We start from the raw sequence: 22733 nt of genomic DNA, 5'->3' as shown, positions 1-22733 counted from the left end.
GTGAGCCACTGCGCCCAGCCACACCCAGCTAATTTTTTGTATTTTTAGTAGAGACAGGGTTTCACTATGTTGCCCAGGCTGGTCTCAAACGCCTGACCTCGTGATCCACCCACCTTGGCCTCCCGAAGGCCAAGGAATTGTAGGCGTGAGCCACTGCACCTGGCCTAAGCCCAGCTAATTTTTTTATGTTTATTTGTTGTAGAGATGAAGGCTCCCTATGTTGCCCAGGCTGAACAAGTGTTTGTTGAATGACTTGATGCCATTTGTCAGGAGGGAGTGAGAATGGCTGGGCAACTCAATGCTCACTTCCACAAATACCTGCAGCTGCTAGGTGAGGAGCCCCATCTTCTTAGGTGCAAAGGAGGACAGATCTGGCGAGTGTCTGTGTGTGTGTGTCTGTGTTTAAGTTTGGAGATAGCATGCTGCAGTGACTATGGAGTCAGAAAAATCTTGGTTCATATTTGACTCTGTTGCTAACTGGCTGTGTGACCTTGAGTAAGTTACTTTACCTGTCTGAATTTTAGCTGCCTCATCTGTGAAAAAAGAATAATACAGCTGGGCATGGTGGCTCACACCTGTAATCTCAGCACTTTGGGAAGCTGAGGTGGGCAGATCACCTGAGGTCAGGAGTTCGAGACCAGCCTGGCCAACATGGTAAAACCCTGTCTCTACTAAAAATACAAAAATTAGCCGGGTGCGGTGGCTCTTGCCTGTAATCCCAGCACTTTGGGAGGCCGAGGCGGGCGGATCACAAGGGCAGGAGATCGAGACCATCCTGGCTAACATGGTGAAACCCCGTCTCTACTAAAAATACAAAAAAATTAGCCGGGTGTGGTGGCGGGCGCCTGTAGTCCCAGCTACTTGGGAAGCTGAGGCAGGAGAATGGCGTGAACCCGGGAGGCGGAACTTGCAGTGAGCCTGTAGTCCCAGCTACTTGGGAAGCTGAGGCAGGAGAATGGCGTGAACCCGGGAGGCGGAGCTTGCAGTGAGCCGAGATCGCGCCACTGCCCTCCAGCCTGGGCAACAGAGCGAGACTCCGTCTAAAAAAAAAAAAAAAAAGAAAGAAATTAGCTGGGCATGGTGGCGGGCGCCTGTAATCCCAGCTACTTGGGGGGCTGAGGCAGGAGAATGGCTTGAACCTGGGAGGCGGAGGTTGCAGTGAGCTGGGATCATGCCACTGCATTCCAGCCTGGGCAACAAAGTGAGATTCTGTCTCAAAAAAAAAATAAAAAAATAAAGAATAGTACATCTTCCGGCCGGGCGCGGTGGCTCACGCCTGTAATCCCAGCACTTTGGGGGGCCGGGGCAGGTGGATCACGAGGTCAGGAGATTGAGACCATCCTGGCTAACACGGTGAAACCCTATCTCTACTAAAAATACAAAAAATTAGCCGGGCGTGGTGGCGGGCGCCTGTAGTCCCAGCTACTCGGGAGGCTGAGGCAGGAGAATCGCTTGAACCCGGGAGGCGGAGCTTGCAGTGAGCCGAGATCGCGCCACTGCACTCCAGCCTGGGAGACAGAGCAAGACTCCGTCTCAAAAAAAAATAATAATAATACATCTTCCTCACAAGGTTGTTGTGAGATTAAATGAATTAATGCATTGAAATGGCTAACGCCATGCCTGGCCTATTAACAGGACCTCAACAAATGTGGGTTCCCTTCCCCCTTACTTGAGTTTGCAAACATGTGCTGGGAATTGTTATCGGAACCACATGGCTTGGGTTTGTATCTATTTCAGTATACTTGCAAATGCATTTCACCCTAATTTGTTTTTTGTTGTAGTTGTTTTTTTGGAGACAGAGTCTCACTCTGTCACCCAGGCTGGAGTGCAGTGGTGCGATCCCGGCTCACTGCAACCTCCACCTCCCGGATTCAAGTGATTCTCCTGCCTCAGCCTCCCAAGTAGCTGGGATTACAGGTGTGGGCCACCACACCCAGCTAATTTTGTATATTTAGTAGAAACGGGGTTTCACCATGTTAGCAAGGCTGATCTCAGCCTCTCAACCTCAGGTGATCTGCCTGCCTTGGTCTCCCAAAATGCTGGGATTACAGGCGTGAGCCACCGCGGCTGGCCCCTAATTTGTATTTTTATCGAACGAACAGTTGTATTCGAGTCAGTGTGATGACATACTTTTTTTTATGTGTTTATCTTTACATTTGCCTTGGTATGGATGGTGGCATATTTGGATAGAAGTGTGTGTACACACTGAGAATCTTGTGTAGGTGATTGGGTATTGCCTGTTGAATACGTGTATGGAATTAAATGTGTGTTGTTTGCTGCCTATGGGGGTGGGGAGGACTGGTCTGTTCGTGTGGCTTTGTGTGCGAAGGTTGTGGATTCTGAGTTGGTGTGTAGGCAGCTATGTAAACCAGAGCTGTCCAATAGAACTTTCTGTGTTGATGGAAATGTTTTCTATTCACACTGCCCAACAGAGTAGCCACTAACCATGTGTGGCTATTAAGCACTTGAAATGTGGCTAGTGCAGCTAAGAAACTGAAGTTTTAATTGTGTTTAATTTTAATTAATTTAAATGTGAATAAACACTGGTACACCACAGACTGAAACTTCAAGGTTATTCATACACTAGATGGTGTGCATGCCCCTGCCTCTTACCACAGAAATCCCATCCCTCGTGTCCGACCCCAGTGGAGCCCCGCCTGGGCGTGTGCGTGCATGTGTATGTGCGCGTGTGTGTGGGTGTGAGCCGTACCTAGGGGGCCGCCCCCCTACCCAAGTCCCCAGCCGAGCAGTGAATCAGCCTGACAATGAGGTGAGTCATTCATGAACTGCTCCAGGCTGGCCCAGCGGGCGGGAAGCAAACGTCAGCCAGCCTGGAAGCCCTACCCACCCCAGCCCCCCCAGTGGGATCGCTCAACCCCACGCACTGCAGATGTTGTTGAAGCAACTGACGCGGGCGAATCAAGGCACGGAAGCTCGGCCCCTCCCTCTGGTTTGCAATCCATTCATCCCTCAGCTTCTCTCTCCCCTCCAGTGGCATGTGAGTCATCTCAAGATCTCCCTGAGGACAGAGACATTCAGCTCCTCTATCCTCTACACCCCCGATCCGACACCCACCTCCCCAAGCCTATCCCAATTGCTTCTCCCTCAAGGCTGGGGGCTGGGGGAAGGGAAGCTGGACCCCCTGGGGAGGTGCCAGGGTCCTGCTTCATAAGCAAAGCTGACCCACTCAGGGCTGTGGGATTTGGCTCAGGGTCAGTTGCAGCTGGCTGGATCCTGGGGAACTGGCACCTTGCTTGCTTGGGCAGCAGGAAAGGAGTTGGCCAGGGATGCTACGTGGAGCACTTGTGGCTTCTGGGGAGGACCAGGTAGGCAGGGGGCAAAAGTATTCCTCTGGTTTCCAGGAAAGACCCTCAGAGTATCTCCCCAGTGGCTGACAATCTTCAGAGCCTGGTAACTTCTCTGCATACCCCTTGGTAGAGAATGGGTTGTGTGGCCCATTCTTTCATCAATTAGCCTTGTTCTCTTGGACTTAACATTACCTGATGCTTCTGACTTGGACAACTGGGTAGTGGTGTCCTTCACTGGATCAGAAAATACCCTCAAAAGCCTTGGAGTTATGTAGACACTTTGACAAAGCAGCTCCACTTCTGAGAATTCATCCTGAGAAAATAATAGTCATTGACGTGTGCCAAGATTTACCTATAAGAATGTGCATCACATGGGCCGGGCGCGGTGGTTCACACCTGTAATCTCAGCACTTTGGGAGTTCAAGACCAGCCTGGCCAACATGGTGAAACCCCATTTCTACTAAAAATACAAAAATTAGCCAGGCGTGGTGGCGCACACCTGCAATCCCAGCTACTTGGGAGGCTGAGGCAGGAGAATTGCTTGAACCCAGGAGGCAGAGGTTGCAGTGAGCCAAGATGGAGTCACTGCACTTCAGCCTGGGCAACAGAGCAAGACACCATCTAAAAAAAAAAAAAGAGAATGTGCATCACAACTTGCTTGCCCTTCCTTCCTTCCTTCATTCCTTCCTTTCTTTTCTTTCTTTCTTTCCAGAGTTTTGCTCTTGTTGCCCAGGCTGGAGTGCAATGGCATGATCTCGGCTCACCACAACCTCTGCCTCCCGGGTTCAAGCAATTCTCCTGCCTCAGCCTCCCAAGTAACTGGGATTACAGGTGTGTGCCACCACGCCCGGCTAATTTTTTTTTTTTTTTTTTTTTTTTTTTTTTGGAGAGACGGGGTTTCTCCATGTTGGTCAGGCTGGTCTCAAACTCCTGACCTCAGGAGATCTGCCTGCCTCGGCCTCCCAAAGTGCTGGGATTACAGGTGTGAGGCACTGCACCTAGCCCACAGCATTATTTAAAATGGAAAAATTGGGCCGGGCGCGGTGGCTCACGCCTGTAATCCCAGCACTTTGGGAGGCCGAGGCAGGCGGATCACAAGGTCAGGAGATCGAGACCATCCTGGCTAACACAGTGAAACCCCATCTCTACTAAAAATATAAAAAATTAGCTGGGCGGGGTGGCGGGCGCCTGTAGTCCCGGCTACTCCAGAGGCTGAGGCAGGAGAATGGCATGAACCCGGGAGTCGGAGCTTGCAGTGAGCTGAGATCGCGCCACTGCACTCCAGCCTGGGAGACAGAGCGAGACTCCGTCTCAAAAAAAAAAAAAAAAAAAATTGGAAACAACTGACGCATCTATCAAAAGAGCATCAAGTAAAGAAACTACGGCTGGGCGTGGTGGCGCACACCTGTAATCACAGCACTTTGGGAGGCCGAGGCAGGTGGATCATGAGGTCAGGAGATCGAGACCATCCTAGCTAACACAGTGAAACCCCGTCTCTACTAAAAATACAAAAGATTACCCGGGTGTGGTGGCGGGCGCCTATAGTCCCAGCTACTTGGGAGGCTGAGGCGGGAGAATGGTGTGAACCCAGGAGGCGGAGCTTGCAGTGAGCCAAGATCGCGCCACTGCACTCCAGCCTGGGTGACAGAGCGAGACTCCGTCTCAAAAAAAAAAGTAAAGAAACTACAATAAAACAATACGATGGAATACTATGCAGCCACACAAAATGATGTTGTGGAAGATTTAATGCCACCGGAGTATTTTCATGATTTATTACATCAAAAATCAGACTGTGTGCTTGCTTCGGCAGCATGTATACTAAAATAGGACCCATATACAGAAGAATGCCATAGCCCCTGCACAAGGATGACACGAAAATTTGTGACGTGTTCTGTATTTTTCCATTTTAAAAAGTTTGTAAAAACAGCCGGGTACGGTGGCTCATGCCTGTAATCCCAGCACTCTGGGAGGCCAAGGCAGGTGGATCACTTGAGGTTAGGAGTTCGAGACCAGTCTGGCCAACATGGTGAAACCCCATCTCCACTAAATATATAAAAATTAGCCGGGCATGGTGGTGCACGCCTGTAATCCCAGCTATTCAGGAGGCTGAGGCAGGAGAATCACTTAAACCTGGGAGGCGGAGGTTGCAATGAGCCGAGATTGTGCCATTGCACTCCATCCTGGGCTGATAGAGCGAGACTCCAGCTCAAAAAAAAAAAGTTTGTAAAACAAAAAATAAGGAAATTTTAAAAATCAGGTGTAACATCAGGCACAATGGCTCACGCCTGTAAACCCAGGACTTTGGGAGGCTGAGGCGGGCAGATCACATGAGGTCAGAGGTTTGAGACCAGCCTGGCCACCATGGTGAAACCTGGTCTCTATTGAAAATATAAAAATTAGCTGTGCCTGGTGGCGCATGCCTGTAATTCCAGCTACTTGAGAGGCTGAGGCAGGAGAATTGCTTGAACCCTTGAGGCGGAGGTTGCAGTGAGCCGAGATCGCGCCATTGCACTCCAGCCTGGGCAGCAGAGTAAGACTTCGTCGCAAAAAAAAAAAAAAAAAAAAAAAAAAAAGTATAAAATGTAGCCAGGCAGGGAAGCATGTACCTGTAGTTCCAGCTATTCAGGAGGCTGAGGCAGGGAGATCACTTGAGCCCAGGTCAAGGCTACAGTGAGCTGTGATCACGCGTCTGCACTCCAGCCTGGGCAACAGGAAACCCTGTCTTAACAACAGCAAAACCAATAATAATAACAATAATAATAATGTCCACCCTGAGGAGTTTTGGGGAGGATTATATCTGCTTCTGTGTCTGCTGGGCAGAAGTGTGTCATCATGGATGGGCCAGAAATCCTGCTGTTGGAGAATGATGGAATGTGCCTTCCATACACCATCAATGCAGGACTTCCTGCCAGGGTGTTCTGGGTCCTCAGGCTGTCTCTGCCTGTTTGGGGGAGACCCCATGTGGCTACGCACCCAGAGAGTCTGGGTCCTGTCACTTATTGACTGCTTAAGCTCCCTAAGCCTCTGTCTCCTTATCCATGCAATGGAGTACATAATATCTACCTTGCAGAGTTGTTATGACAATGATAATATATGTGACAGTCTTTTGAAAGGAAGTCAGTCGTTCAATAAATGATTACAATAAAAGATGTGCAAAATGTACGTTAACCCAAAACTGCAGGCTGGAGGGAAGGCATTTGGGTGAGTTTTGGGGTGCCAGTAGTCCATACCTCTCCACATAGCCTGTAAGTTCACTATGTATTGTTCTCTATGATTTCATGACCTTATGGCTCAGAAGGTCTTCCAGAATCACAGGGTCCACCTCTCTAATCACAGAAGGGAAACAGGCTCAGAGAGGGCAAGTGATTTGCCTAAATTTCCAGGCCCCCTCTCTCCTACTGTGCTCCACCCTGCTTCATGTGGCCATGTTGCTTCCACAGGATGGAAAGCTCCCCCAGGGCAGGTACATTGGCTCCCACTGTCCCCTCCCAACATTCTCTGGGCACACCCTGCCCAGAAAGGACACTCTGGAATGACCTGCAGACATGTGGGACATGATCGACCACCACTGCCACTTGCACTGTTGTGGCCATGTGGCCTTAACTCTTGAGCAGGCAGGCAGGAACTCTGTCGAGTCCAGGAAATCCTGGGCCTCAGCTCCGTGTCCCAACAGGGAGGTAGGGGAGAGGATAGGCTTCCTTCTCAGCCATCTCCTTGGACTTCTGCTATTTTTGCTGCTGGGAGGGATAAGAAGGCTTGTGGGGCACTCTAGGAACCTGGAGGGAGCTGGGCTAAGAAGCCTGTCCTGGAGTCCCAACTGTGTGCCAGGCCTCCTGGTCATCTGCTATCCTCTAGCAGGTGGCTGGCTACTGATGGCAGCTCTTGGTGGATATGGGATCTACAGACCAGCAGACTGACAGCTTTGCTCTGCTCTCTCTTTCTACATATATAAAAAATCATTTATTTTTTTTAGGCGCCATGACAAACGGTGGCAGCTGCACCCAGAATAGTCTTTATTTTTAAACAAATTCACAGCTTGTTCTAGGAGCCATGTTTCTGCTGGCTTTCCTCAGGGTTGTCCATTGCTGAGTGTAGAGACAGTGGCCTGCTCCTGATCTCTAAGCCAGGAAGGCTGGAGGTGGGAGGCCTGAAAAGGGGCAGAAGGTGTCAAGGATTAGGTAGGGCTCTCAGGTGAGGAATGACTGAGGCTCTCGCCTCTAGCCAGGTCCTCCTTGTTTGTTTGTTTGTTTGTTTTGAGATCCAATTCTAGAGTTAGCTGCCAGAGCTGGAAAAATCCTCAGAGGTCATCTATCCAACCATGCCCTTTTACAGACAGGGAAACTGAGGCTCAGATGGGTGGTGACTTAGTCAAGGCCCCTGCCTGTTGCTCTCCCCCTAAACATCTCAAACAGTCAGGCAAGACTGCATGGTGGATGCTGGCCTGAAACTGGTTTCTTCTCCCTCAAGCCCAGAGGAGTCAGGGGAAGGAGGGAAAGGAGAAGAAGTTGTTGTTCCACCCTTCCTTCTCAACTTCACCTTGTTGAACCACCCAGAAAAGTCTCCAGCTGGAAGGAAGGAAATTCAGTCCAACCCTCTAATCATAAAGAAACAGGGGCCCAGAAGCCAGGCGTGGTGGCTCATGCCTATAATCCCAGCACTTTGGGAGGCTGAGGTGGGTGGATCACCTGATGTCAGAAGTTCAAGATCAACCTGGCTGACATGGTGAAACCCCATCTCTACTAAAAATACAAAAACTTAGCCAGGTGTGGTGGCAGGTGCCTGTAATCCCAGCTACTCGGGAGGCTGAGGCAGGAGAATTGCTTGAACCCAGGAGGCAGAGGTTGCAGTGAGCTGAGGTCGCACCATTGCACTCCAGCCTGGGCAACAAGAGTGAGACTCCATCTCAAAAAAAAGAAAAGAAAAAGAAAAAGAAACAGGGGCCCAGAGAGAAGGGACTTGCCCAGGGTCACATAGGGAGACCTGGGCCAAACCCAGGCATCCTAGGGGCAGTTTTCAGTTTTCATTGCGCTCTGCATAAGTCATCCTCAATGACATTGTCTTTACTTTGTGCCTAGGGCACATGGATTGTTTGCCAGGAAATTAACTCTCTTCTGTCTCCGGAGCTCATTGTAAACAATCCAAGGGCAGGACTGGACCTTGAATATCCTGGAGGAATGAAGGTCCAGCTTAAACTTTGCCACCCAGCTCCATGCTGGACATTGTCATATCTGCCATCATATCTAATTTAGGACTCATGAAGTGTCAGAACTGAAAGGGACCTCAGAGAACAGAAGTTCAAGTCCTATTTTCCAGATAAGACCAAGGCCCTGTGGACAAATGACTCATCCAACAGCACTCCAGCACGGAGTTTTCTCTATCCCTAAGACCCAGATTTTCTTACCTCCTGTTCTGTTGTTTTTGTTTGTTTTTATTTTTTGCCTTCCCCACAGTACCTAGCATTGTGCTGGCCTCATAACTTTTCTTTCTTTCTTTTTTTATTGAGACAAGGTCTCACTCTGTTGCCAAAGTTGGAGTGCAGTGTCCTGATCTTGGCCCACTGCAACCTCCACCTCTCGGGCTCAAGCAATCCTCCCACCTCAGCTTCCCGAGTAGCTGAGACCACAGGCCTGAACCATCACTTCCAGCTAATTTTTATATTTTATTTATTTATTTATCTATTTTTTTGAGACTGAGTCTCGCTCTGTTTCCCAGGCTGGAGTGCAGTGGTGTGATCTTGGCTCACCGCAACCTCTGCCTCCCGGGTTCAAGCGATTTTCCTGCCTCAGCCTCCCAAGTAGCTGGGATTACAGGTGCCCATCACCACACCCAGCTAATTATTATTATTATTTTTTTTTTTTTTTTAGAGACGATGTTTCACTGTATTAGCCAGGATGGTCTCGATCTCCTGACCTTGTGATCAGCCCGCCTTGGCCTCCCAAAGTGCTGGGACCACAGGCGTGAGCCACCGCACCCGGCCTCACATCCAGCTAATTTTTATATTTTTAGTAGAGATGGGGTTTCACCCTGTTGGCCAGGCTCGTCTTGAACTCCTGACCTCAAGTAATCTACCCACCTCGGCCTCCCAAAGTGCTGGGATTACAGGCATGAGCCACCGCGCCTGGCATAATTTTTTTTGTGTGTGTGTGTTTTGTTGTTGTTGTTGTTTTGTTTTTTTTTGGTGACAGAGTTTTGCGCTTGTCACCCAGGCTGGAGTAGAATGGCGCGATCTCGACTCACCGCAACCTCCGCCTCCTGGGTTCAAGCGATTCTCCTGCCTCAGCCTCCCGAGGAGCTGGGATTATGGGTGTGCACTGCCATACCCAGCCAATTTTTGTAATTTTATTAGAGACGGGGTTTCACCACGTTGGACAGGCTGGTCTTGAACTCCTGACCTCAGGTGATCTGCCCGCCTCAGCCTCCCAAAGTGCTGGGATTACAGGTGTGAGCCACTGCGCCCAGCCAATTTTTGTATTTTTTAGTAGAGATGAGGTTTCACTATTTGGCCAGGCTGGTCTCAAACTCCTGCCCTCTAGTGATCACCCCCCTTGGACTCCCAAAGTGCTGGGATTACAGGTGTGAGCCACTGCACTTGGCCTACGACTTTTTTCATGATTCCAGATAGGAGTGGCAACTCCCGGATGGCCTAGCAGCATTGCTCAACACACTCATTCCTCTCCTTGCCCCCTTCCAAAGTCTAATCATGCTGCCATCTCTCGGGCTATCGGTTAAATATCTGGCTTTTCTCTGAGATTTATTTCCTTCTACCAAGAGGCCAAATTCACCACTGGTTCCCAGGGTCAGAAGCTCTCCAGCCAGCTTCTAGATCCCATCTGCAGGCTTACTCTACATCGAGAAACTGAGGTGGTGGTGAAGGAGACAGTCCCGTGACCCCTGTTTCCATGGTGAATGGTCCTGGCAAGGATATTTGCCTACCCTAGGGACTCACAACAAAAGACAGTTATGTTTTCTGTAAGGAACTTGAGACTCCCTAAAGGCAGAATCATCGCTATATCCTCAGCATCTCTCACAGGTACTCAAGAAACATGACAAATGCATGCTAAATTATTTAGCCCCCACTTACCTGAGAAGAGGAAATCTGAAGACTTATCAGGGCCCCATATGGTACATTTTTGTAACTTCTGGGACATTCGGCCACTGGGATATGGACATGATAATCTCAGAGACCTCCGGAGAAGAAGGCTAAAGCTCTGGGGTTGGGAGTCCAGCTTCATCAGCCCCTGTTCCTTGTGTTAGGGAACACAGAAACCTGGGCTTTTTTTTTTTTTTTTTGTGAGACCAGTCTCGCTCTGTCGCCCAGGCTGGAGGGCAGTAGCATGATCTCGGCTCACTGCAAGCTCTGCCTCCCAGGTTCACGCCATTCTCCTGCCTCAGCCTCCCGAGTAGCTGGGACTACAGGCGCCCGCCACCACGCCCGGCTAATTTTTTTGTTTTTTTAGTAGAGACGGGGTTTCACCATGTTAGCCAGGATGGTCTCGATCTCCTGACCTCATGATCTGCCTGCCTCGGCCTCTCAAAGTGCTGGGATTACAGGCGTGAGCCACTGTGCCCAGCCACTGAAACCTGAGTTTGAACCCCAGTTCTTGCTTGTAGAACCTCTGTAACTTTGGACAATTATTTATTTATTTATTTATTTATTTATTATTATTATTTTTAGACGGAGTCTCCGTCTGCTGCCCAGGCTGGATGCAGTGGTGCGATCTCAGCTCACTGCAACCTCTGCCTTCCAGGTTCAAGCAATTCTCCTGCCTCAGCCTCCCCAAATAGCTGGGACTACAGGTGTGTGCCACCATGCCCGGCTAATTTTTTTTTTTTTTTTTTTTTTTTTTTAGTAGAGATGGGGTTTTGCCATGTTGGCCAGGCTGGTCTCTAACTCCTGACCTCAGGTGATCCAGACTTTGGGCAAGCAATTATTAAGCTTCCCTGAGCCTCCGTTCCCTCATCTGTAAAATGGGAAGTGCCAAGCCAATGTGCTCCACGAGGCAGTTATTGACCATCATTTGTCATATTACAGGGGGAGATTCTTTTCCCATGTTCTGAGATCCCAAGAGAGAAGATTCTGGAATCTTCCAGTGTCCCCAAACCTTTACTGAGCACCTACTATGTGCAAGGTGATATGCTAGGTGCTAGAAAGGCAAAAAGACATATGATTTTATCTCTTTTCTCAAGTGGCTCAGAATCCATTTAGGGAGACAAAGCACAAGCCTTGTGACAGCAAAATCCCAACCCAACTCATCCTAACTGTCAGAAGATGGCGAAAGACTGTGCAAGTGCAATAACAAATAGGTGATGCCGGCCAGGCGCGGTGGCTCACGCCTGTAATCCCAGCACTTTGGGAGGCTGAAGCGGGCAGATCATGAGGTCAGGAGTTCAAGACCAGCCTGGCCAAGATGGTGAAAGCCTGTCTTTACTAAAAAAAATACAAAAAAATTAGCTGGGCATGGCGGTGCACACCTGTAATCCCAGCTACTCAGGAGGCTGAGGCCAGAGAATTGCTTGAACTTGGGAGGCGAAGGTTGCAGTGACCCAAGATTGCACCACAGCACTCCAGCCTGGGCGACAGAGCAAGACTCCGTCTCAAACAAAACAAAACAAAACAAACAAATAGGTAATGCCATCATTATAGGAAGGAGGCAGGAGGACCCCTATCTTGGAGTGATGCGGGGTGACTCCATGGGGTGCCGTTTCTGCACAGAGTCCATTGTCCAGGTGGAAGGTGCGCAGCTTGATTTAATCTTTTAATCTTTTAACGCTCATTCATTTCATTCCACACATGCTCATTAATTCTTTTTTTTGTTCCAGGCACTGTGCTGGGCGAAGATGTATAGTTTCTGTGTTCAAGAAGCTTATAGTTGGCTGGGTGCGGTGGCTCATGCCTGTAATCCCAGCACTTTGAGAGGCCGAGGCAGGTGGATCACTTGAGGTCAGGAGTTCGAGACCAGCCTGGCCAACATGGTGAAACCCCGTCTCTACTAAAAATACAAAAATTATCCAGGCATGGTGGTGGGTGCCTGTAATCCCAGCTACTTAGGAGGCTGAGGCAGGAGAATCACTTGAACCCGGAAGGCGGAGGTTGCAGTGAGCTGAGATTGCGTCATTGCACTCCAGCCTGGGTGACAAGAGCAAAGCTTCATTATGGTTTTTTTTTTTTTTGAGACTGAGTTTCACTCTATTGCCCAGACTGGAGTGCAATGGCATGTTCTTGGCTCACTGCAACCTCCGCCTCCCAGGTTCAAGCAATTCTCCTTCCTCAGCCTCCTGAGTAGCTGGAATTACAGATGTGCACCACCATGCCTAGCTAATTTTTGTATGTTAGTACAGATGGGGTTTCACCATGTTGGCCAGGCTGGTCTCGAACTCCTGACCTCAGGTAATCCACCTGCCTTGGCCTCCCAAAGTGCTGGGATTACAGGCATGAGCCACCTTGCCCAGCCAATTTCATTATAGTTTAAAGCGGGGCGTGGTTGCTCACCCCTGTAATCCCAGCACTTTGGGAAGCTGAGGCGGGTGGATCACCTGAAGTCAGGAGTTCGAGACCAGCCTGGCCAACATGGTGAAACCCAGTCTTTACTAAAAATACAAAAATTAGCTGGGCGTGGTGGTACATGCCTGTAATCCCAGCTACTCTGGTGGCGGAGGCACAAGGATCGCTTAAACCTGGTATGTAGAGGTTGCAGTGAGCAGAGATTGCGCCACTGCACTCCAGCCTGGGTGACAGAGCAAGACTGTCTCAAAATAATAATAATAATAATAATAATAATAATAAAGAAGTTTGTAATTTAGAGGACAAGATGGACAATGAATGATAATGCTGTAAATAGATATATATTTACACATTATTAGCAGGGTTGATGAAAGCATATATAACAAGATGATCTATCTATCTATCTATCTATCTATCTATCTATCTATCTATATATATCAAGGGGATCTAATTAAAGGACCAAGAAAGACCTCTTTCAGTGATATTTAAATGAGCTCTGATGGCCGGGTGCAGTGGCTCACGCCTGTAATACCAGCACTTTGGGAGGCTGAGGCAAGCGGATAACCTGAGGTTGGGAGTTTGAGACCAGCCTGACCAACATGGAAAAACCTCATCTCTACTAAAAACACAAAATTAGCCGGGCGTGGTGGCAGATGCCTGTAATCCCAGCTACTTGGGAGGCTGAGGCAGGAGAATTGCTAAACCCGGGAGACGGAGGTTGCGGTGAGCCGAGAACACGGCATTGTACTCCATCCTGGGCAACAAGAGCAAAACCCTGGCTCAAAAAAAAAAAAAGAGCTCTGATGAATGAGTAGGAGTTAGCCAGGCAAAGAGAAGAAGGGAGGGAGGCATTCTAGAAAGATAAAAACGGCCTGTGCAAAGGCCCTGAAGAGCAGAGAGCACATTGTTTGAGAGAAAGTCACATGGTGGGACTACAGAAAGCTAAGCAAAGAGAGATGACATGGGCAGGGATCAGATCACGTAGAAACTTTGGGTGTTTCTTTTTTTTTTTCCCCCAAATATGAGGAAAGGACCAGCTGCAGTAAAATCCCCTGGAGTGGCCAGGGGTGGTGATTCACTCCTGTAATCCCAGCATTTTGAGAGGCTGAGATGGGCGGATCACTTGAGCCCAGGAGTATAAGACTAGCCTAGGCTGGGCACAGTGGCTCATGCCTGTAATCCCAGCACTTTGGGAGGCCAAGGTGGGTGGATCATGAGGTCAAGAGATCGAGACCATCCTGGCCACATGGTGAAACCCCGTCTCTACCAAAAAAATACAAAAATTAGCTGGGTGTGGTGGCACGCTCCTGTAGTCCCAGCTACTCGGGAGGCTGAGGCAGGAGAATTGCTTGAACCCAGGAGGCAGAGGTTGCAGTGAGCCGAGATCGCACTACTGTACTCCAGCCTGGGGAACAGAGCGAGACAAAAAAAAAAGCTGGGCACGGTGGCTCACGCCTATAATCCCAGCACTTTGGGAGGCTGAGGTGGGCAGATCACAAGGTCAGGAGATCAAGACCATCCTGGCTAAGACGGTGAAACCCCGTCTCTACTAAAAATACAAAAAAAATTAGCCGGGTGTGGGGGCGGGCGCCTGTAGTCCCAGCTACTCGGGAGACTGAGGCAGGAGAATGGCGTCAACCCGGGAGGCGGAGCTTGCAGTGAGCTGCGATTGCACCACTGCACTCCAGCCTAAGTGACAGAGCAAGACTCTGTCTCAAAAAAAAAAAAAAAAAAAGACTAGCCTTAGTGGCTGAGCGCAGTGGCTCATGCCTGTAATCCCAGCACTTTGGGAGGCTGAGGCAGGCGGATCACGAGGTCAGGAGTTTGAGACCAGCCCGACCAACATGGTGAAACCCTGTCTCTACCAAAAATACAGAAATTAGCCGGGCGTGTTGGCCTGCACCTGTAATCCCAGCTACTCTGGAGGCTGAGGCAGGAGAATCACTTGAACCCTGGAGGCAGAGGTTGCAGTGAGCCGCGGTCGTGCCACTGCACTCCAGCCTGTGTGACAGAGTGAGACTGTGTCTCAAAAAAAAAAAAAAAGACTAGCCTGGGCAACACAGGGAAACCCCATCTCTACAAAAAATACAAAAATTAGCTGAGCGTGGTGACGTGCACCTGTGGTCCCAGCTACTTGGAGGCTGAGGCAGGAGGATCGCTGGAGCCTGGGAAATCGAGGCTGCAGTGAACTGTGATGGCGCCACTGCACTCCAGCCTTGGTGACATGGCGAGACCCTGAAAAAAATAATTTAGCTGGATGTAGTGGCACACACCTGTAGTGCTAGCTACTTGGGAGGCTGAGTTGGGAGGATCACTTGAGCCCAGGAGTTCAAGGTTATAGTGAGCTATGACCGTGCCACTGCACTGTAGCCTGGGAGATACAATGAGGCTCTGTCTCAAAATAAGTAAATAAGTAAGACAAAAAAGTAAAGACAAACATTCTGGTATTTATTCTTCTAGGCTTTTTTTGTTTCAGTTTTCTTTTCCTTTTTTTTTTAGACGGAGTCTCTCTCTGTCACCAGGCTGGAGTGCAGTGGTGTGATCTCGGCTCACTGCAATCTCCACCTCCTGGGTTCAAGCGATTCTCCTGACTCAGCCTCCCGAGTAGCTGGGACTACAGGCATATACCACCACGCCCGGCTAATTTTTTGTATTTTTAGTACAGATGGGGTTTCACCCTATTAGCCAGGGTGGTCTTGATCTCCTGACCTTATGATCCACCTGCCTCGGCCTCCCAAAGTGCTGGGATTACAGGCGTGAGCCACCGAGCCTGGCCTCTTCTTCTTCTTTTGTTTTTGTTTTTTTGAGACGGAGTCTCGCTCTGTTCCCCAAGCTGGAGTGCAGTGGCGCGATCTCTGCTCACTGCAACCTCCGCCTCCCGGGTTCACTCCATTCTCCTGCCTCAGCCCCCCAAGTAGCTGGGACTACAGGCGCCCGCCACCATGCCCGGCTAATTTTTTGTATTTTTAGTAGAGACGGGTTTCACTGTGTTAGCCAGGGTGGTCTCGACATCCTGACCTCATGATCTGCCTGCCTCTACCTTCCAAAGTGCTGGGATTACAGGCATGAGCCACCGTGCCCGGCCCACGCCCGGCCTCTTCTTTTTTAAAATACAGACAGTGTCTCGCCATGTTACGCAGGCTGGTCTTGAACTGGGCTCAAGCAATCCTCCCGCCTCGGCCTCCAAAGTGCTGGGATTGATGACAGGCATGAGCCAATGCGCCTGGCCCCTTTAAAACCTTTTTTTTTTTGAGGCAGAGTTTCACTCTTGTTGCCCAGGCTGGAGTGCAATGGCACGATCTTGGCTCACTGCAACCTCCGCCTCCCAGGTTCAAGGAATTCTACTGCCTCAGCCTCCTGAGTAGGTGGGATTACAGGCGCCTGCCACCATGCCCGGCTAATTTTTTGTATTTTTAGTAGAGACGGGGTTTTACCATATTGGCCAGGCTGGTCTCAAACTCTTGACCTCAGGTGATCCGTCTGCCTCGGCCTCCCAAAGTGCTGGGATTACAGGTGTGAGCCACCATGCCCGGTCTCCTATAAAACTTTTAATGTCTGGATAATATTTTACTGAATGAATGTCTCCTGCTTTGCTTGCCAATTCCCTATCGATGGATATTTAGGTTGTTTTCAACTTTTCACATCATTACAAACAATCTCATGTTCATTTTTTAACATAACAACGTTTATTTATTTGGAATACATTTTTGTTAGTGGAATTGCTGGGTCATTGACAAATTGTCTAGGTCTAATTAAACATGTTCATACTGTGTACCAAGAGGAGATGTAGCGTGGATGGCACCAAAGTCAGGGAAGTCTTTCCGGCTTCTGGTCTGCTGGTCTGCCCTTTTGAAGGCTTTGGAGTGTTACAGCCATACCCTGGCCTTTCCCAGGCTTTTCTTTCCCTGGCACGGATGCAGTGTGTGCGGTCAGAGCTGGTGAGTTCGAGACCTGTCCGAACCATCCACCCCCAGCCAGGCCCCGCTGCAGAGGCTGCGGTGGCCCTCCCAGCCCCTGGGAATCTATCCCCAGGTCCCCTCCCCGACCGCGGGAGGGCGTGTTAGGGGAGCAGCTTAGGCAAGCGACGATTGCACCATCCACGGTTTGAAAAGGAAGTCCGGGGAGCGCAAGGAGGAAACTTTTACATTCCAAAGGTTGAGCCCCAGCATCCATACTCGGCCCCTGCAGCGATCCTTCCACTCCTGCTCGCTGGGTTCCGATTCCTTCCCTTCCACCCCGTCTCGGCCCAACCCTATGCTGGGCACTGGCCCTTTAAGGAGCTGTCACGGTGGCGTCGCTGGCCCCGCCCGGCGGGGAGGGCCGAGAGGCAGGGGAGGGGTTGCTGGTGGCTGCGGGCATGGGGAAGGCGGGGGGGTTGGGGGGGTCTGGGTCTATTTTTAGCTCCGGGTCGGGTCACGTGACGGGAGTGACGTCTCCGAATGTTGTTGTTGGTGGCGGCGGCGAGCGGAGCCGGAGGAGCCGCCGCAAAGATGGAGGAGCCGTCGAGGAGGTGCTGCCGCCGCTGCCGCCGCCGCTGCTGCCGCCGCCGCCCGCGAAGCCGGAGCTCGAGCCGCAGCGGGTGAGCGCGCCGCCCCGGCCCAGATCCCATCTTCCCCGGCCCCCGGGACGCGAGGCGGCGCCCCCTCCTCCTGCTGTCTCTGTCCGCGGGCTACCCGCGCGCGCGCGCCGCGCTCCGCGCCCCCCTTCCTTCCTCCCGGCCCTGGGAGCCAGCCGGCGCCCCCGGGAGCATCGGCAGCCCGTGAGCGGGACATCGGGGTTGCTGCGCGCGCCCCTTCATGCCCCTCCCAGACAGGGGCGCCTTCCCTACAGGTAAGGGAGGGGCCCGCCTTCCCGCGCCCTGCGCCCCCAAATGGCTCGGAGACCGGCCAGGGTTGTCTGATTTGCCCCTTCCCTGGCGGCGCATGTTGCGTTGCAGAGCCATTTGAGTCCTGCACCCGGATTCTATGCAGACCCCTCTTCGCTGGACACCCCTTTCTTGGTACTCTGAGGTGAGGGGTGCTGCCCACCCAGAGCGCTTCTTCCCACCCAGAGCGCTTCTTCCCACCCAGAGCGCTTCTCCCCATAGCTACGAACGCATCCTTGATTTTATGTCCTTGACTTATGTGCTTGAGGTGGGGGACTGCGGAGTCCACCTTACTTCTCTCTCCCATTATTCTCACCCCGTCTCCCGTGAGGCGTTACTGCGTTTGTTGCCACCCTCTTCTCCTGTCTGACACCCTGGAGCCAGGATGCGAGAGCTGGGAGATGAAATGGAGCTCCCCACCAACCCGTTCTTGTCTTGGGTGGATGCCCCCCTTTTTTCATCCTGGGTCTGTATCTCATGGAAGCGGGGGCACTACCAGTGCCTTATTAACTTGGGGGAGTCAGCTTCTCCACCCCACCCTTCCCTGGGGCCCTGGGGAAGATGAGAACTGGCTGGGTGTAAGTAATTAATCTGGGAGCCTGGTGGGGGCTGTTGAAGTGGGGAGCTTGGGTGCTTCCTTTGGGAGAGGAGATGACCACTTGATACCCCTGACTGATACCCCTTCTGAGATGAGGTGTGTCCGTAAAGAGGAAAGGTAACAGCTGCAGTTGCTTTTTAGGAGGGTGCAAAAGGGACCCATCACTCTATCAGTGACCACCATGCTTTTGGGGTCTGGGATTAGATTTGGAGCTTGGGGAGGTGGTGGTGATTGGGTTCAGTGTCCAACTGGGAGGGAAGGATGGAGCCAGATTATGGGAACAAAAGGAGGTGGGGGGGAGGGTGAGATCCAGGAGTCTTGGTCAGAGGGACCCCTAGCCAGATTGCCTTGCAGGATTGCAGTCTGGGTCTGGGTCCTGCCTTCGGCTTCCTCTTAGGTTCAGAGGATGTAGGCAGGCAGGCATGGTCTTCAGTCTCCCCAGTCCTAGGCACCCTGAGCCTATGCTGGCTGTTGAGATGCTGGGCTGGGCTGGGCTGGGCTAGGCTGGCTGGGCTGGATGGTGGATGAGCCATGTTGGGGGCTGTCTGCTTCTTCATTCCAGTCTTCCCTCCTTCCTCTCCTTCCCTAAACACAAAGCTTGGGGAGATCTTGGTTTGTCTCCTTCCTCTTTTCTTGACTCCTCTCTTTGCCCTCTCTTCACTTGAACTTGGATCTGGGCTTTCTTGACAGAGCAGTAGGGGTCTCTCTGAGTTAGAGAAATGGGCCCCCAGTATCTCCACTCTGTCCTGGGAATGTGGGCATGCCAGAGACCAGAGAGACAGATCTCAAGTGTGGGTTACTTGGGGGCAAGGATGGAGGAAATGTTAGTTCTGTGCCAGCCTCCCCTTCTTCTCCAATATATCCTCCTACTTTGGCTGGATCATGTAATTTGGAGGGGGGCAGCAGTTTCACATGCCCCACCCACCCCAAGTAGCTGCAGAGACAAAGGTTTGCTTTCCCTTCCCTAGGGGTGGCATCTTAACTGTGTGTTTAGAAATGGGGCCTGGGAATGTTGGGCGGGGGTCATTTGTGTTCCCGCATAGTGGGGGAGGGGGGATCAGCTATAGGAGCTGGGGGTAGTGCAGTCGGTGCTGAAGTACCAGCTGCTCTTTAATAATTAATTCTTCCTACTCACATCCCTTTGAGGAGGGATGTCTGGAACACAGCATCAGGCTCAGCCAGCCTGCTAGAGGACGCACTCCTGTTGGTGGCGGTAGGGGGGGAAGGGGGAGACAGCAAGGGGGGGGTGGTTCTTGGCATTTTTGGAGCACTGTAGCTTGCTCATGAATGAAAACCTGATGTAGCCTGTGAGGGGGTCTATTGTAGCCGACTTTAGCTAATTAAACTTTCTCTGCCTTTCTTCTTCCCCATCCCACCTCACCCCAGGCCCAGCCCCAGCCCTTTCTTGAATGGGGACCCTGTCTGGTAGTCCTGGGAAGAGGGTATCATTCTACCTGAGGTTTTAGGGCAACAGACCCCGTCTTCTGCCCTCTGCCTCCGCCTCCTCCCTTCCTCCCCTCTCACCCCCCCCCCCCCTTTTTTTTTTTTCTAGAAATAGCAGCCTCCTCCATCTGGCTTGTGCAGATGCCTGGAGCTGCGTCTGAGCAGACAAACAGAAATGGGCCGATTGCAAAAATGAATTTGTCAGCCTGGTGCCTTTTTTCCTTTTCTGTCACCCTCCCCCTTTCCCTGGTTTGGGGCCTGGACATCCAAGTCAGCCACCCTTCATGGCTCTGATCCTTCCGGGCTTCTGTTGGCCTAGCTTGGGGGAGGCACTAGGCAGCAGAAGCTCTCAGAGGCTGAGGAAAGTGGCAGGCTGTGGCCATGGTCAGGAGGGGTCAAGATAAGTCCCCAGTGCCTTTGATCTTTAGGTGGGATGTCTTGGCTTGTAACCTTTTTTTTTTTTTTTTTTTTGAGACGGAGATTCTCTCTTATTGCCCAGGCTGGAGTGCAATGGCACAGTCTTGGCTCACCGCAACCTCTGTCTCCAGGGTTCGAGTGATTCTCCTGCCTCAGCCTCCCGAGTAGCTGTGATTATAGGCATGCGCCACCACACCCCGCCAGTTTTGTATTTTTTTAGTAGAGACAGGGTTTCTCCATGTTGATCAGGCTGGTCTGAAACTCCTGACCTCAGGTGATCTGCCCGCCTTGGCCTCTCAAAGTGCTGGGATTACAGGCGTGAGCCACCGCGCCTGGCCGGTTTGTAACTTTTTGATGAAGCTGTCGGGGTAGAGTGGAACAATCTCAGACTCCCAAGACTTGGTTCACACTGCTTGACCCTGTCACCTATGACCTAGGGGGTACCCTGGCCTGGGGCCAGAGCAGGTGTGTTGGGAGGGGGTTGCATGGTGGTACTGGACTCCAGGATCCAGAGAGGGTCTTCAAGGGACACCTGACTCCCCAGGAATTTTGAGGGAGTTGTTTGAGGAACAAGATCTCTACAGGGTAACATTGTGAACCTATGGCCTTTGGAGCATTGCTTTGTACCATGTGCCCCTCACTTGTCTGCCCTTCTCCTCCCACCCGTCTGCCCTTCTCCTCCCACCCTTTGACAGAGTTTGGGGTTTCCACCCTACTTCCCCAGGCTCAGCCCCGAGCTTGTAGGGTGAGATGCAGCCCGTTTCCTTCATTCATCCTTGTCCGGCTGTCTTGGCTGGATGTGGGAGGTGGTTTTGGAGACTGGAGTGGGGTAGGGGTCTGTCTGGAAGAAAGAGTTGGTGTGAGGTAGTGGGGTGGGCAGGGGGTCTGTCTACTTATGATGTCCTGGAAGTTGGGCTGCTCCCTGGTTTGGCATCCAAGTGTTAGGTCATCTGGGACACAGCTCCTGGTCCCTGACTGCCCACTGAGACCCAACAGATTTCTCTGGCAGGTGTGAGAACAAACAGCTCAGGTTTTAAACATCAGGCTCCCCTTCTCCCCTTCATGCCCCACCCCAGACTGGAATCTGTGCTTGTCCCGATCAGACTGTGAACACTGCTTTGTTTCTCAGGGAGGCTCAGCCTGTGGCTCTGGTTCACTTGGGAGACTTGATGGGGGTGTTGGCAGACACTCTTTACAGGTGAACAGGGCCCAGGGGCCCTAGGACGGGGAGGAGAAGACGTAGCTGAGTCCCGAGCCCACCATGAGTTAAAGGAGCTGCTCCCTTCCTCTTCTGCCTCAGGAGTGAGGATCAGCACCTTTAAGACTCAGAGAGAGAGTGGGTGGGTTAGGATGATGGGGGCTAGGGGCTAACCTTAACCTGGTTTCTGTGCCACTGGGGCTGTGCCCCTTCTGAGCACCTTGCTGTGGAGGTGCCTCTCACTGTGGAGATGGACAGGGCTACTCAGGCTGCTGGGAATCGTGGGAATTTCTGAACCTGTGTTCCCCAGCCCACGGGAAAGGGTGTGAGCAGGACTGAGTGCCAGCCTTGGTGTGGGCACAGGCTGAACTGCCTGCCCACGTGGGCCCTGCCAGAGCACCAGCAGCCCTACCTGCCACATTCCTGAGCTTGGCCTCAGCCCTGCCTGCGCAGCCTTTTTTGTCTTAATCCCATACCTGTGCCTGTCAGGAGCAATTTAGCCCCTTCAACTCTGCCCCCCAATCTGAGTGCACCTTTCTCCAGCCATAGAGTCCAAGCCCTGTGGTCCCAGCAGCAAGCCTGGGACCTCAAGGTCTCGTGTGTGCGTGCGTGCATGCGCATGTGTGTTTACGTTCTTGTGTTTCTGCCATAGCTGGCTTCTGGCTTCTGGGCTCCAAATGAACCCCACCCTTGGGAATCTGATGAGAATGTGAGGCTTACTGAGAATTAATCGTGCCAGGAGGTGGGGCTGTCTAGGGGGGCAGAGCTGATTGCTGGTTCGAGGCTTGGGGAGCAGAGTTAGGGCTTAAACTCGAAGCAGCTCACAGCCTTCTTTGATGGTTTCCTGCTACCTTGTTTTCATTGGGTATTGGAGGGCCTGCCTTCATTTGGAAGCAAATGAATGAGATCATGTCTGGGGTGGATCGTGGGCTGTTTAGGGATGGGCCAGGTAGCTGTATGCATAGTGTCTGAGGCTTGAGGACTAACTGTGGGGGAGAACTGGAGAAGTGGGCATGGGTTGGCAAAGCCGTGGTCCTGTGATACCTCCTCCTTTACTATACTGGCCTCAGCAGGGCTACTGCTGGGCCTTTTGTTGCTTTTGTACAAACTGGGAAAAAATCGTCCCTTGTTTTGGGTGGACTCAGCATGTCAGGCCATGGCTTGGCAGGCAGGGCACAGGCTGGATTTCATATCTCCCTGGGCCAGACCTCCTTTCACAGAGCATAACCTGTACAATATACACAAAGTGCTGGGCTTGGGCCCTGCACCTGCCAGGCCAAGGGTACTAGATTTGGGATGGAGAGGTCTTTGACTTTCTTAATTCCTGGAAAGAGAAGCTCTTGTCCTGGTCTGTTGTTGAATTGGGGGAGACCAAAACAGAAGCACATCCATATTTCCAGAGC

The 22733-nt window shown here is 51.5% G+C and overlaps 1 protein-coding gene and 1 non-coding gene across 16 annotated transcripts in view; both read left to right on the top strand.

The window, feature by feature from the left end:
* Nucleotides 1-5102: 5102 nt before the first annotated feature.
* On the top strand, nt 5103-5209 carry LOC129018451 (U6 spliceosomal RNA). Its single transcript, XR_008495279.1, has one exon. It is a non-coding gene; the product is annotated as a U6 spliceosomal RNA (small nuclear RNA).
* An 11680-nt stretch (nt 5210-16889) lies between these two features.
* Nucleotides 16890-22733, top strand: part of HDAC5 (histone deacetylase 5) — a 46166-nt gene continuing 40322 nt past the window's right edge. For 7 of the 15 annotated variants that reach the window (XM_054456557.2, XM_054456554.2, XM_063656721.1 and 4 more), the window contains exon 1: nt 17234-17389. The gene's annotated coding sequence lies outside the window, so the exon portion shown is untranslated. Of the gene's footprint in view, nt 17641-22733 lie in introns of all 15 variants that reach the window. The other 8 variants (XM_063656719.1, XM_063656722.1, XM_063656718.1 and 5 more) reach the window with 5 other exon arrangements.

This window comes from Pongo pygmaeus, chromosome 19, assembly GCF_028885625.2.
Source record: "Pongo pygmaeus isolate AG05252 chromosome 19, NHGRI_mPonPyg2-v2.0_pri, whole genome shotgun sequence".
Taxonomy (NCBI): Eukaryota; Metazoa; Chordata; class Mammalia; order Primates; family Hominidae; genus Pongo; species Pongo pygmaeus.
Note: the sequence above shows the minus strand (reverse complement) of the source record. Positions and strands in the feature narration are given on the sequence as shown.